The sequence below is a fragment of the Haliotis rubra genome, unplaced genomic scaffold (assembly GCF_003918875.1).
Source record: "Haliotis rubra isolate DU_JTF1 unplaced genomic scaffold, ASM391887v1 Scf354, whole genome shotgun sequence".
NCBI classification, from domain to species: domain Eukaryota; kingdom Metazoa; phylum Mollusca; class Gastropoda; order Lepetellida; family Haliotidae; genus Haliotis; species Haliotis rubra.
In genome coordinates, this window is record NW_025767029.1 from 615,733 (window position 1) to 631,180 (window position 15,448).

The window sequence follows — 15,448 nt, forward strand, 5'->3', positions numbered from 1 at the left end:
GCATCCACCAGATTGCCACTGTTGTCCCTCAACTCAGTCAGTCAGATAGCACCCTGCATCCACCAGATTGCCACTGTTGTCCGACAATTCAGTCGATCAGACAGCACATTGCCCCCGTCAGATTGCCACTGTTGTCCCTCAACTCAGTCAGTCAGATAGCACCCTGCATCCACCAGATTGCCACTGTTGTCCGACAATTCAGTCAATCAGACAGCACATTGCCCCCGTCAGATTGCCACTGTTGTCCCTCAACTCAGTCAGTCAGATAGCACCCTGCATCCACCAGATTGCCACTGTTGTCCGACAATTCAGTCGATCAGACAGCACATTGCCCCCGTCAGATTGCCACTGTTGTCCATCAACTCAGTCAGTCAGATAGCACCATGCATTCGCCCGATTGCCACTGTTCTCCGATAATGCATGCAGTTCATCAGACAGAGCATTGCCCCCGTCAGATTGCCACTGTTGTCACATCACAGACGCATCTTGGTACTAATCTCGTTGTACAATCAGTGACCATATAAAAATCTAGACATTTGCAATGTACTGTATATTGTTGTTAAATGTTATCGTTAACATATATTTCAAATATGAACGAAATCGATGAAGAAATGAATATTTTAGAAAATCCTACCGCTGCACTCATTACATAACATACACAAGGGTTGACACTCACTATGCTAAAAACCTGATCGAAAACCGGACAGCCCGATTATTTCAACGCGCGGTTCAATCAAACCTTACGTTTTTCACACAAATGTTGTGTTAGCTTGTAGGTCATTATTTTACCTTTCTGCTCATTTTTTCATTTGTCTAACTGCATTCCATATTTGGCCACTGATCCTCGCATTAGCACTACCCTCTGCTTTGAACAAACGTCTAGCCTCTCTTCGGTAAACATCGATAGTTTCCGTAGATTTTTTAGCGATTTGGAAACGGCTCAGTCTGGTTCCCGGGGTCTGCTGCGCTAACCCTTCGACACATGGATCTGAAATATCGCCGTTTATGTCCCGTATCTTCCATCGTTACAGGTTAGATTTTGCGGATATATGTTTCGATCGCCTGGTGAAATAACTAGGGAAAGCGTTTAGATCCATATGAATAATGTTAAAGCCTATTTTTGTTAATATGAAAAGCCATTAACTATTTCTTTTTTTCTATTGCATAATGATAAATTTCAATCCATTGTTTTTTAAACTGTGGTTGTGCTTGTAAAATTGTCAACTCTCAGTGACATAATACAGAAAAATATATTCCTTACTTTGAGTTACTTTGGCACATATCATAGATCCATCTATGTGCATACTTTTTTCACAGAATGTTGTCACATTATAGGTCTGAATAGGTTTGCAAAACAACATTAAAAAAGTATACCAATATTGTTCAGAAATGTTTATGATTGCAATAAACATTGTGAATCAAATGATCTGTACACAAAAATACACACAAATATAGTGTTCCATACAATGAATTTGACACATTATTTCACTAAACTGAATATATAAAAATACAAAGTATGATCAGTATGTTAATACATTACCAAAAAAATACATACAATCCCTTAAAAGTACATATCTTTGAAGATGAACTTTTTAGACAGATGGACATTCCACTGTTTATAGTTTTTACTAATGACACCTGTTTTGAGTAACCCAACTTTTATGGTATGAAGCCTGTTTCAGAGTATGCATTTGCTATATATTACTCATTTAGAACATGATGACCCTGGTGATGTTAGAATAGATCTGATACGTATCAATAATCACATAATTTGATATCACCAATTGTTCAGTCAGACAGCAGTTAACAAGTTTAATTAAATGCTGCAATGGACTCTTTTCGCTTTATTATATTTTGCAGCAGTGCATACATACATACATTTCAACACACAATCAGTGATTTGGCTTTGAATTTAGAAGAACGTGATCTGAATGTGTTGACCAGTTAACTATTAAGTATAGGGGACCTAAAAATTGTAAAGTTATTTAACAGTACCTGTCAGCATAAAATGTGTAAATGGTTTCTCAAAATGTGAAAACAACAAACAATGCTATGGTTTGGGGAGAATGTGGCAGAACCCCTCTCCAACTTGTCAACACCACAAGGGATATTAAGTATTGGCGCAGGCTACGATATTTGGATGAACACGGACTGCCTCGCCAATGCTACCTAATGGAAGATTCTGGCCCTACCACGTGGGCTACTCATATTAAAAATATTCTGTTTAGACTTGGATTTGAATATGTGTGGTTAACACAAGATGTGGTTAATGTGAAGATATTTATTCACCTTGATTATTTGACAACCTACAGCAATCATGGTGTAGTTCTGTCAACAGTTTATCTAATTCCTTCTATTAACATTTCATAATGTGTCCGTTTTCCTATTACATAAAAACTGCAGCTGTATCTGGGGTTGAGTGGGGTGGGGAATAGGGTACATTCAGCTTTATATATACCATAGTAGTCATGTGATTCCATATCCAGTAGCCAACATACCAATGGTCTGACGTGTAATCAACTTCACGGTAGCATATCGCAGATGTTGCCATACCATGACTATTGTTATACTGTTTAAGATGAATGCCTATTGCATCACCGTGATCAACCCCATGCAAAATGGAAGAATAGATATGGATGTTATATTGAAATGATATACGCCAAATGAATACAAATAATAAGCATATTATTCTTTATTATAAAGCGCATACATTGTTAAAAATACACGATTGAATTACTCAGTTCTGTGTTTCAAATGTATGAGTTTTATTTATTATTTATAATATTATGTGGTAACAACCATTTCCTAGATACTATTAGTGGGCGTTCATTTTATTTCCAGCATACAACAGGAGAAATGGGGCCAAATCATCGAATTATACGTCATCAAATTTGTTAAATTAAAGAACTATATTCAATCCATGTTTTTTTAGTACGATTTCGAGACAAAAGCGAGCTGAAACGAAATATCAACGCACATGTCGGTGTTGAAAATGGGGTCAGTGTTATTGTTTACAATTCGCCCATGTAACGATTTTCGTGTCTCGGCACTGCTTAAATAACGTTTCCGTACAGTAAAAGATGTACGGAAATTGGCGATGTTTACCGCAGAGGGACCACACGTTTGTTCAAAGCATGAGGGTGGTGCTAATGCGAGGGTCAGTGGTCAAATATGAAATACAATTGAATACGATGAGCAGAAAGGTAAAAGAATGACCCACAAGCTCAACACAATTTTTGGGGGTCAAAAACGTAAGGTTGGATTGAACCGCATGTTGAAATAATCGGGCTGTCCGGCTTTCGATCAGGTTTTTAGCATCGCGAGTGTCAACCCTTGTGTATTTTATCAGAGTGTATTGCACACCGAACTTAGTACAATATACGTCTAGATTTCACTGGCAGATCCTGCTTGTTGCTGAGCCCACTCTTCACGTTCGCTACTTTGTAATTTGTCAACAAGAAGTAAATGAAATATGTGCCTTTAATTCAATAAAATGAGTCAAGTATTGATGCAATCGGACTGAAATCTGCTCATTTAAACGAAGTCAAATGCACACATCTTTAGATAGGGATGAAGGATGGGTGTATGTACGTACACTAGACGTAGGTATGTATGTGCGGGTGTGTGTATGCTGAGTGGGGTTGGAGGGTGGGTGTGGCCGGTACACGTGTGTATACTGATCATATACTGTAGTAATAAGTACTCACACATACCTATGCGCCACCTGTTTAGGAACACCATGGAGAATGAATTTGCGTTATGTGACGTCATATTTACAAGTCACTTTCACCTTCATATTATAGTCTTAACATATATTTACAATATGTCATTAAACTGGGTTCATTTTAATTTTCTTTTCGAAATACTTCGGCCATCCACATGTAATATGTAAACAAGAACAAGAACCAATATTTGTCTTGAAATCTACACTGACGAACAAACAAATCCCTACCCATCGCCAAGCCATGAGGAACAGAACATTCATGTATCAGTCTACGAGGGCATGTTCGATATCTCACATATCAGACAGGTAAGGGGTTGCATTCCACATGGAACCAATTGCCAATATGGAAAAAGGGGGTAATCAATATATATATTCTTTAACGTATAGTCGCTACATGTCGGAAATAGCGTGGATCCAATGTTACATTATAACTCACTTATTAAATAGAAAAGCTTCACGGATATAGTATACGTAAAGGCGTTTTGTACATATACTTTTCAGGACTTTCAACAACATTTCGGCTATGACGGCTTGTCAAGGGAATGGGGGCGGGAGGCTGACCCGAATCCAGTTTTGTGTCTGTACATAACGAAAAACATTTGCTACTTATAATTCGAATCCCGATACACCCGGTGTGCTTATCGCGTTAAGTTGAACTAATTTCCCTGTTTCATCATTAATATGGAGAGAAGCCTTACCTTGTACTCAGCCGATATCAGCGGTCTAATGAATAGGAAGGCACCCGTCTCAAATAATGAGTGGTAGCTCTCATCAATAATAGTTAAATGTTTACCGTCGTTCTCTTGTTCCATGTGCTGTTTGTTGCCTTGGTGTTCCCGGCATAACCCACACACTCTCGATTCTCAACACTCTCTGTCACTCAGGCCCCGATAACTTCGATTATACAGACTGCTGCTGCTACACATTGCCAGCCTGTGGGAAAGAGGCGTCGTCATGAGAACAGGACGCGCCGAGCTTTGGGATGTCGACGGAACGACACAGACAGGGGAGTATTGATTTTTACTGTCATTAAATATAAATCTCGGGTAGATGGTACGAGGTAGGGGAACATACTGTCGTAACGACTAGGATCGATGCCGCAGTCCCACTGGGGGTAATAGAAGACATGAAGGCAATGTTCTTCTTATTGATTCTTCCATAGCCTTATGTAAAAATCACGTGGCCGAGGAAACGTCGAAAACACTTGCCATGAACTGATTCTGACGAAGCGCTCTGTACTTTAATAGAATTTGGCAAGCGATTAAGTTGATTTCTGACATAGTTAGGAATTGCCGATTATCTGTTGATATTTTCATCTGAAGTCACTTTTGTTAATGTGTCTGGGTTTGTTTCTGGGCTTGTCCGCACCATACCATGGTTGGGGGTTTCACTACAGTAGTACACGTAGACCCGCCTCACGTCCGGATATTCTCCAACATTCAGCTGACGTCACGTCAAATTATGTTAAAAGTGTCAGTATTCCAAACTAATACACACATTCATATGATGAAAACATACCTTGTTCAATCAGCTTAAGTTGTGGGAAAGCGCCTTTTTATGGATGTCAACTTCTTTATTGTGAGGAACACAGCGTTCCGGAGTATATCCTTATGCCGCCATCAGGTGAATGAATGCTACGAGGAAGAGAGCTTGTATGTGTACATTTAAGAACAACAAAGGTCATGTGTTCCCTTCCGTTATTAATTAAGAAGATTAGTGTACCGCAAGCCAGAACAGAACAGAATTTTATTCTCCAAATATCACAAAAAGTGATATAGAGAACATACAGGGATATATATATATATAAATAAAATATTCACATAATATCATTTGAAGAGGCACAAACAGTGTTTTATATATTTGGATAATTTGAGGATGAGTGGTTGATAGTCACAATTCATGAGAAAAATAAATTTACAGATTGAGGGATTCACACAGAAATATTTTGGTAAAAAGGGTTTTCGTTGTTCAACAAGCGATGGACATCTGAGTAAAAAATGGAATTCGTCACAAATAGCTTGATTACAAAGATTACAAAGTCGGTTTTTATTCAGAATATTTAGCCAGCGCCCTGTTTCTATTGTAACCTATTTGTTGTCCTAAATTGTGTTAGCCAAATTCTAGTTTGAAATGGTAATTTAAGATATGGTTCAGGAATAAGTGCATTTTTATACATTGAATAATAAAATCCTTTTGATGATTGAGTAATACTTGAATTCCGAGATTGTAAAAAACTGAAAAGCCCACACACAGACCGGTACGTCAACTACAACTCTGCCCCAGCTCTTGAAGCCGTTGTTGCGCTTCATTGACAGGAGCTTGTCAACAGTGGTCGATTCACTTCCCGGACCACTGCACGTCATTCGAGAGTATTAGCCAGATAACAGTTTCCACAAGACTACCCATGTAAGACAACTGCACCTAGATGCCTTCTATTACATTACTTGCGTCGTATTTGTCCTGTTAGGACGAGGCAGCTATTGAAAAACATCGACCGATTGCAGGCTTCCAGTTCCTTAGTTCAAGAACAGATGCTGAACTTTCGGGACATGCTAGGAGCGATTAGACTTAATACACAATGCCGCTGCCATATGTTTGGCCTTGTATTGTCTTTTGTGATTCAACACGTGTTAATTATTTATTGATTTTTTGCTTTCACAATACAGTTCTTTACGTACTGATTTCCGACTTCACTTTCCCGTTTCAACTTGGGAATCAACCCGTATAAGTTTGATGAAGTTTCGTTTATTTATAAGAACTTGAACCCCATGTAAAGGAATCCGACAGTGTAACCTGTCGGTATCCCAGTTGTATCAATAAGGTAACCAAGAAACCTATACGAAAAAGAATTAAAAGCGCAACCAACGAACACAGTAATGTTGCACAGTTAACAATAATTGTATTGTATATACAGATATTACAAGTGAGTACAGATTCCTGCAGAATAGCTGTGGCAGCACAACACTGACATGGCAATATGCTGATAAACACGACCCAGCAGCGACACTCTGCAATAGGCAGACTGACTGAGTATGGTTTTACGTCGCTGTTAGCAATATTCAAGCAACATCACGGCGGGGAACACCAGAAATGAGTTTCACACATTGTACCCTTGTGGGGAATCGAACCCGGGTCTTCGGTGTGACGAGCGAACGCTTTAACCACAAGGCTACCGCCCCCTCCACAATAAGACCAGACCAGGTAAATCTGTACAATCATATTCCAGCTCTCTGTAGAAAAGCCGAGTCTGGACCGGGCTATCCAGGGAATGACATCACGAACATCGATCCAGGCAGTTGAAATACGATGACATGAATACACCCAAGTCACTGACCCTGACCAACCCATCACTTGGAGGCATGTTATGCCACATTAGCAGCGATTCAAACAGACCGCATAACGACACTGTAGGTGATGCAGTACTTAATGCCAACAGTGACGTCGGTTCAAGGCAATGGTACTACAATCTGAAGATCGCAAACATTTCAACAAGCAGTAGCAACAAGCACACCACTGCCATATAACAGAAGCAATGCAACACGAGTGCAACACTGTTTACAATGAAGTCAGTGAGTGTATAGTATTTACAATGAAGTCAGTGAGTGTATAGTATTTACAATGAAGTCAGTGAGTGTATAGTCTTTACAATGAAGTCAGTGAGTGTATAGTGTTTACAATGAAGTCAGTGAGTGTATAGTGTTTACAATGAAGTCAGTGAGTGTATAGTATTTACAATGAAGTCAGTGAGTGTATAGTGTTTACAATGAAGTCAGTGAGTGTATAGTGTTTACAGTGAAGTCAGTGAGTGTATAGTATTTACAATGAAGTCAGTGAGTGTATAGTATTTACAATGAAGTCAGTGAGTGTATAGTATTTACAATAAAGTCAGTGAGTGTATAGTATTTACAATGAAGTCAGTGAGTGTATAGTATTTACAATGAAGTCAGTGAGTGTATAGTGTTTACAATGAAGTCAGTGAGTGTATAGTGTTTACAATGAAGTCAGTGAGTGTATAGTGTTTACAATGAAGTCAGCGAGTGTAACATATTTACAATAAAGTCAGTGAGTGTATAGTATTTACAATGAAGTCAGATAGTGTATAGTATTTACAATAAAGTCAGTGAGTGTATAGTGTTTACAATGAAGTCAGTGAGTGTATAGTGTTTACAATGAAGTCAGTGAGTGTATAGTGTTTACAATGAAGTCAGTGAGTGTATAGTATTTACAATAAAGTCAGTGAGCGTATAGTGTTTACAATGAAGTCAGCGAGTGTAACATATTTACAATAAAGTCAGTGAGTGTATAGTGTTTACAATGAAGTCAGTGAGTGTATAGTATTTACAATGAAGTCAGTGAGTGTATAGTATTTACAATAAAGTCAGTGAGCGTATAGTGTTTACAATGAAGTCAGCGAGTGTAACATATTTACAATAAAGTCAGTGAGTGTATAGTATTTACAATGAAGTCAGCGAGTGTAACATATTTACAATAAAGTCAGTGAGTGTATAGTGTTTACAATAAAGTCAGCGAGTGTAACATATTTACAATAAAGTCAGTGAGTGTATAGTGTTTACAATGAAGTCAGCGAGTGTAACATATTTACAATAAAGTCAGTGAGTGTATAGTATTTACAATGAAGTCAGATAGTGTATAGTATTTACAATAAAGTCAGTGAGCGTATAGTGTTTACAATGAAGTCAGCGAGTGTAACATATTTACAATAAAGTCAGTGAGTGTATAGTATTTACAATGAAGTCAGATAGTGTATAGTGTTTACAATAAAGTCAGTGAGTGTATAGTGTTTACAATGAAGTCAGTGAGTGTATAGTGTTTACAATGAAGTCAGTGAGTGTATAGTGTTTACAATAAAGTCAGTGAGTGTATAGTGTTTACAATAAAGTCAGTGAGTGTATAGTGTTTACAATAAAGTCAGTGAGTGTATAGTGTCTACAATAAAGTCAGTGAGTGTATAGTGTTTACAATGAAGTCAGTGAGTGTATAGTGTTTACAATGAAGTCAGTGAGTGTATAGTGTTTACAATAAAGTCAGTGAGTGTATAGTGTTTACAATGAAGTCAGTGAGTGTATAGTATTTACAATGAAGTCAGTGAGTGTATAGTGTTTACAATAAAGTCAGTGAGTGTATAGTGTTTACAATAAAGTCAGTGAGTGTATAGTGTTTACAATGAAGTCAGTGGGTGTATAGTATTTACAATGAAGTCAGTGAGTGTATAGTGTTTACAATAAAGTCAGTGAGTGTATAGTGTTTACAATGAAGTCAGTGAGTGTATAGTGTTTACAATGAAGTCAGATAGTGTATAGTGTTTACAATGAAGTCAGTGAGTGTATAGTGTTTACAATGAAGTCAGTGAGTGTATAGTGTTTACAATGAAGTCAGTGAGTGTATAGTGTTTACAATGAAGTCAGTGAGTGTATAGTGTTTACAATAAAGTCAGTGAGTGTATAGTGTTTACAATAAAGTCAGTGAGTGTATAGTGTTTACAATGAAGTCAGTGAGTGTATAGTGTTTACAATGAAGTCAGTGAGTGTATAGTGTTTACAATAAAGTCAGTGAGTGTATAGTGTTTACACAAAGTAAAGTCAGTGAGTGTATAGTGTTTACAATGAAGTCAGTGAGTGTATAGTATTTACAATGAAGTCAGTGAGTGTATAGTCTTTACAATGAAGTCAGTGAGTGTATAGTGTTTACAATGAAGTCAGTGAGTGTATAGTGTTTACAATGAAGTCAGTGAGTGTATAGTGTTTACAATAAAGTCAGTGAGTGTATAGTGTTTACAGTGAAGTCAGTGAGTGTATAGCGTTCACCGCCGTATCAGCAGTTTTGCAGCTATTCGCGGAGAATGCAGTTAAGTGCACTGTAACAATTTACATGTATTCGCACCATTGCTGATCCCGGGTCCCCCAAAGTGAATGAGTGAGTCAATATATCAAATGCAGTACCGTGACTCCCTGTGTTGTCTTGTAGATAGGACTTCCGCTCGGAGAGTGACTCCCTGTGTTGTCTTGTTGATAGGACTTCCGCTCGGAGAGTGACTCCCTGTGTTGTCTTGTAGATAGGACTTCCGCTCGGAGAGTCGTAACGTTGCCGCAATAGGGTTGATTATACCTGGAATATAGGACGTTAAACTCCACGAAGTGAAAAACTATAGTAAAGCATAGTGGGGCTAACAAAGTTTCATTACAGTTAAGCTGTAATGTAGTTATAAATGGGACCTACTAAAGAAATAAAAAGGGATTAACTTAAGTGGGGGAGGGGTAAGGTAAATATATACTAGATCTCAGTTGAGCAAACAGTTACCTCCAGCAATGCATCAGCAAACTTGTGACAAAGGAGATCCTAATATGAGTTGGGATTGTGGTATGACAAGCAACAATCACCAAAACGGTTACGTTTACTTTTATAATCTATAAGCCCTTTTTAAATAGCAACTCATTTACTCAATACTGCATTTCCCATTGACTGTAGGGGGCGCTTATCGGCGTATTCAGTCGATCACTGATCAGAGTGTTTGTGCACTAAATCGGATTAATCCCAGATACAGAGTTTTCGGGTTTCTTGGGTTACCTATTTTATTAAACAGTACTGGTTGACTGACATGTGGTTACACAACTGAGGCTTATTAAATCTGTTATCAGTCCAGACATCTTGGCTTTCCATTGACCGTGGTTTCGTATCCCAGTTTGTGTATTCCTGCTTTGGCCGTGGTTTCGTATCAAAGTTTGTGTATTTATGCGTTGGCCGCGATTTCGTAATGTATCATAGTTTGCGTATTCTTGCGTCGGCCGTAGTTTCGTATCAAAGGTTGCGTATTCTTTCTTTTAGCGTGGTTTCGTATCCCAGTTTGTGTATTCTATTGTTAAGAATATAAAATACATGTTTTAAATTCTTCGGCAATACCCTTTTCTTATGTATATATATACAAATACGTTTGCCAGGAGAAAAGTGGATTGAACAACTCTGACTATATCCAAAGCATGGTTTTAGGAATTACTATCAAAAGGTGATGATATACGAGGTGGGTATTATACCGCATTTCAGCAGTTCACAATCCATTGCTTTTGCTAGACGAATCTAAGGACGCCTCTTTCAGTTTCAGAGGCGTGTGTATCTATTTGTTGTATTTTAGGCAACACTCAATAGACATGTTTTTCTTTTTAAATAATACGCTTAATCTATGTTTATCAACACTTTAGAAGTACAACAATTGACATTATATCTTAAAACATTTGCAAATATGTTGCTGTGTGTGGTCGATGGTCATTCTGACAAAAGAATAATTTTTTTCTGTCGACATATACACGGTTAAGTGTGCATGGAGGAGTCGAGCCACCTTTTGATCGTAAACTTACTTTTTACAGTATGCAACTTGTCTATATAAAACCCGAGGACAAATAAATCTTCGTGAGCATTTTCGTAATTTTACCCCCCTTCAATCGCAAGACGCACATGTGTTGCTTAACATAACAAGAGACGAACCTACCTCATTTCGTTAGAGACTGTCTGTTGTAAGCACGGTTCCAACCACCAACAAATCTGAACAAAAGTCCAGATGTAACAAACTCATTGTAACTCAGTATCGTGGCCACTGGAGGCAAAGCCAGGACCATCTCACCAGAATGAAAAGAACTAGGGATATTCACTAGGGAGTACCTGCATGTAACACACCAGTACAGGTTACTTGTAAAAGATTAGAACAAGTAACTATCAATAATCTCTTAATGAGCCGATTCACAGAAGACGGCAATATAAACAAAATCGTAAACTGGTGTTTTGCTGACAACACGTGAACACGGGTTATAGTCAGCTTCAACTTTCATGCACAGACATATATGACTAGATATCACGTGAGGCTCTTGCATTAAACTCGACAAATACATGTAAATAATCAGAAGACATCTCTGATAAAAGCAGAATCCATTGTACGATTCCGAGTATATCACAAGCATGTCTTTATGAATCAGATACTGGTGATACTTATATTATTATCCAGTCTCCTAGTTGTCTGTCTGTCTGTCTGTGTAATGCTGCGTGCCATCTGTGTCATTATGTGTTGTATATTAAATCCTATGTCTGTTACCTTCTGTACTCCACCACCCAGTAGCTCGGTACATGCCACACACTGTCTCCAGTACGTGGTCTGTGACAGCTGGGTAACATAACTTGGTGACTGACGGCTCATGGAATGACGTCACGAAACAGGAGAATCCCATGTGAGAAAACTGACTGCAAATATATGTGTGGGGTCGATTTCCAGGATAGTGATTGGCTACTCCATGGTGATGACCTAGGGTCAGAGTATGATGGACTAGTTTCCTGATTTAAAGTTTTTGGTACGTTACTCGTGCTTCAGTTGAACGCAAACGTGTTACTCCTGCAAAAACCTACCTGATATATTCGCATTTGTTATATTACGTAAACAGGTATTTATGTAGAATGAATATAACACGAATCTAGTTTCTTTCCTTCTAATTCCCTTCATCGTTTGCAATTTTGGATTCTAGTCATGAATTCCAAATGGCTCGAGCAATTAGTGACACCTGTGTAAACAATTGTATGAATATCGTCGTTAGAGATGTCCGTGGTTCCGTTTACCACACAATATGTGCAACATTGGTACTTTTACTGGAGAGTGTCATGTGTCGTCTTGGACAAATACCTGACACGATAACGTTGGTCGGTGCTTAACATATTCCTCCACGCATAATAATGCAAATGTCATGTCTTCGTAACATGCAGGATGAACCCAACTCACTATTTCATACTGGCAACTCGGTAACATGCAGGATGAACTCAACTCACTATTCATACTGGCAACTCGGTAACATGCAGGATGAACTCAACTCACTATTTCATACTGGCAACTCGGTAACTTGCAGGATGAACTCAACTCACTATTTCATACTGGCAACTCGGTAACATGCAGGATGAACTCAACTCACTATTTAATACTGGCAACTCGGTAACTTGCAGGATGAACTCAACTCACTATTTCATACTGGCAACTCGGTAACATGCAGGATGAACTCAACTCACTATTTCATACTGGCAACTCGGTAACTTGCAGGATGAACTCAACTCACTATTTCATACTGGCAACTCGGTAACATGCAGGATGAACCCAACTCACTATTTCATACTGGCAGCTCGGTAACACCAGCAACATCCCAAGCGGCAGTTTCGATTACCGGGACATAGGCGGATCCCGGGGGTGGGGGCTTGCAGGGATGCAAACCCAACAATTCCCACCCCCACTCCAACCCCACCCCTTTTGTGCTGAGAGTTTATTAATTGACCATTAAAACACTCGTGAAAACGGGTGAAAATGAACTGTGCACCCCATTTCTCAAAAAGCTGCATCCGCCCAAAACAAAACAAAAGGCTCTGGCGAAGACGAGTAGTCCCCCATCGACAGTGAAGGTGTTTTGGTCGTTGTTACGGGTACTACAGATGTGTACCCCAGATACAGTTATGGATACAGAACCATACCCCAACCAAATACAGAAACGTACAGTTGTACCTGTAGCGACAACCCCTTCAGCGATAGAGAACGTAACATCATCAATGTCACTTTCCAGCAGTCAGGTTATACTTAATACAGACACTCAATAATTGTGTCTTCGGTCAATGGGGGAACATTGAATGTAAACTTTACAGATCCCCAGTAAAGATATCCTAACAATCTTTTGATGACTACAACTTTATCGGAACTCAATGAGCGATTCCACAAAGCGATTACAATTACGCCAGGCGCTTTATTGATTTTATGCTTGTAGGAAATGCAAGCATCTATATCTACATGGCACCATCGACGTTTATGAGCGTTTATTAATTTTCTTTGACCTTATCTAGTTATCATTATCGCCATGGTAATATACAGATGTGACAGAAACCTTATTGTGGAGGATCACCTTGGGGATGAGTAGTGATTAGGAAGGCAAGTGACGTCACTCAGTTGTAAACGTTGTGTATTATTGCGTCTATATGATGAAAACATATGAAATAAGAACCTATTCGACCATAACATTGACGAACACATCGGCTAAACAATTGCTACATTACAAATATACGTGTTTTTTTTCAGAATCTGTGAGATCAGTCCTTTCTTCTGCACTCCTACAACATCATGATCACGACATCCTTGACATTCCAGGCAACCAACAACATCTTCGACAAAATGAGAGCGCATCGTGAAAAGGGGTCTCAGGGGAGACAATTCAGCGCGTGCCAGGTCTATCCTGTAGCATGTGTCTGAGATTGTGATAATGGTGAGAATTGTGACTTTGGAAAGCTTAATTGCGTTTCTGACTGTTCTGGCCACAAAATAAACAATTGTGATGCTTTAGCTAACCCAATGTTGCGTTGGGTCATTTGTCATCTGAGCCTCTAAACTTTCCATCAGAAGCCTTCAGTTTACCTCATGGGTCTATACGGTACCGTTTGTTGTAATAACTGTCAGTTGACGCTCACTCCCAATTTCGCCGAAATCAATGTAAAAATTATTGAATGACAATTTGAAAAAAATAGATTAGAAGTCCAGATATAGAATGTAACCCCAAAGGATTTAACTGGATATTTCAGTATGGGTTGTTTTACCTGGTATATTCGGTGTTATTTGCTCGAGGTGTCTTTGAGGTGGAGACAAACATCATAGAGTCCGGTAGGCGTGTGTTATGCAACTGTATGTATTGTTTTAAGTGAACACTCCACTCAGCAAAATACCATGTTCATCTTTGATCTATATGATGTTGTCATATACAACTTTAAACAAAGAGTCCCGTGGTTGTTGGTACTACGGGAAACACATCCGGTTGAATGTCATTAATTCTACTTCTAAGTTCAGTCCCATTGAAAGTCCCAAGTCCAATGCCTTTAGCTACCTTAACACCAAAGATTTCCAATTGTGTGGCAACATACAACCATTGCAGCACAACTTGCAGGCAACTAGCCTCTCATGACATTAAAACACTGCTAAATGCACTTCTTGTCAAATCACCTTGACCTTTAATTTTATCCAACAGCTGTCCAGAATGTTCTGATGTTTTAGGTAACATAATATTATAAGTAAGACCAATTGTCATTTGAGAAAATGGTTGGTTTTATGATTTTAGGGCGACGTGGGCTAATAAGACGCCAATTTGCGCCCATTCAACTGTTAGAGTTAATTCAAGAGTTTGCCCCCTAGTTTCTGGATGTACCTCGACGTACAGACAAGGTAGGTCGTGCGAAGTGAAATACGCCTTTATACACGAGCTGCTTCATCACAGATTACCTGATCCACATGATTTCAAATGGTCAGCCTTTTTAACTTGGAACTTACACAATCTGTTCCTCGTAGAAATTGGCATTACGGTAGATATAGGTATGTAACAGTAAAGCGTTGGACTGCGCTATTCAGAGTTGTGAGCCTTAGCCACTCCAAGATCCGCTGATGATGGGTTCGAATCCGGATTTTGCAGATATTTTGATGTTTGTCTGTTCCCGTGATCGCTGATTTCCGTTGTAGACATCTACGAACAGCGTTTATTTTGTTGAATCCTTGGAATAAACTGACACCAAGTGATGTACTGCACCTGAATTACTGCTTGAAGCAGCGTTGAACTACACTCACTCATTCTGACAAGCAGGTCCTACCCCGGAAAAGCCCCGGTTAAACCACAGGGAGGAAAAGGCTCACTTTCAGAAGTCTCAAGTTCACCCAAATGC

The 15,448-nt window shown here is 38.9% G+C and overlaps 1 protein-coding gene across 2 annotated transcripts in view; it reads right to left on the minus strand.

Moving 5' to 3' along the window:
- Positions 1–4,693, minus strand: part of LOC124285166 (protein dispatched homolog 3-like) — a 34,971-nt gene extending 30,278 nt beyond the window's left edge. The window contains exon 1 of one of the 2 annotated variants that reach the window (XM_046721348.1): positions 4,518–4,693. The gene's annotated coding sequence lies outside the window, so the exon portion shown is untranslated. Of the gene's footprint in view, positions 1–4,422 lie in introns of both variants that reach the window. The other variant, XM_046721347.1, reaches the window with a different exon arrangement.
- Positions 4,694–15,448: the final 10,755 nt, after the last annotated feature.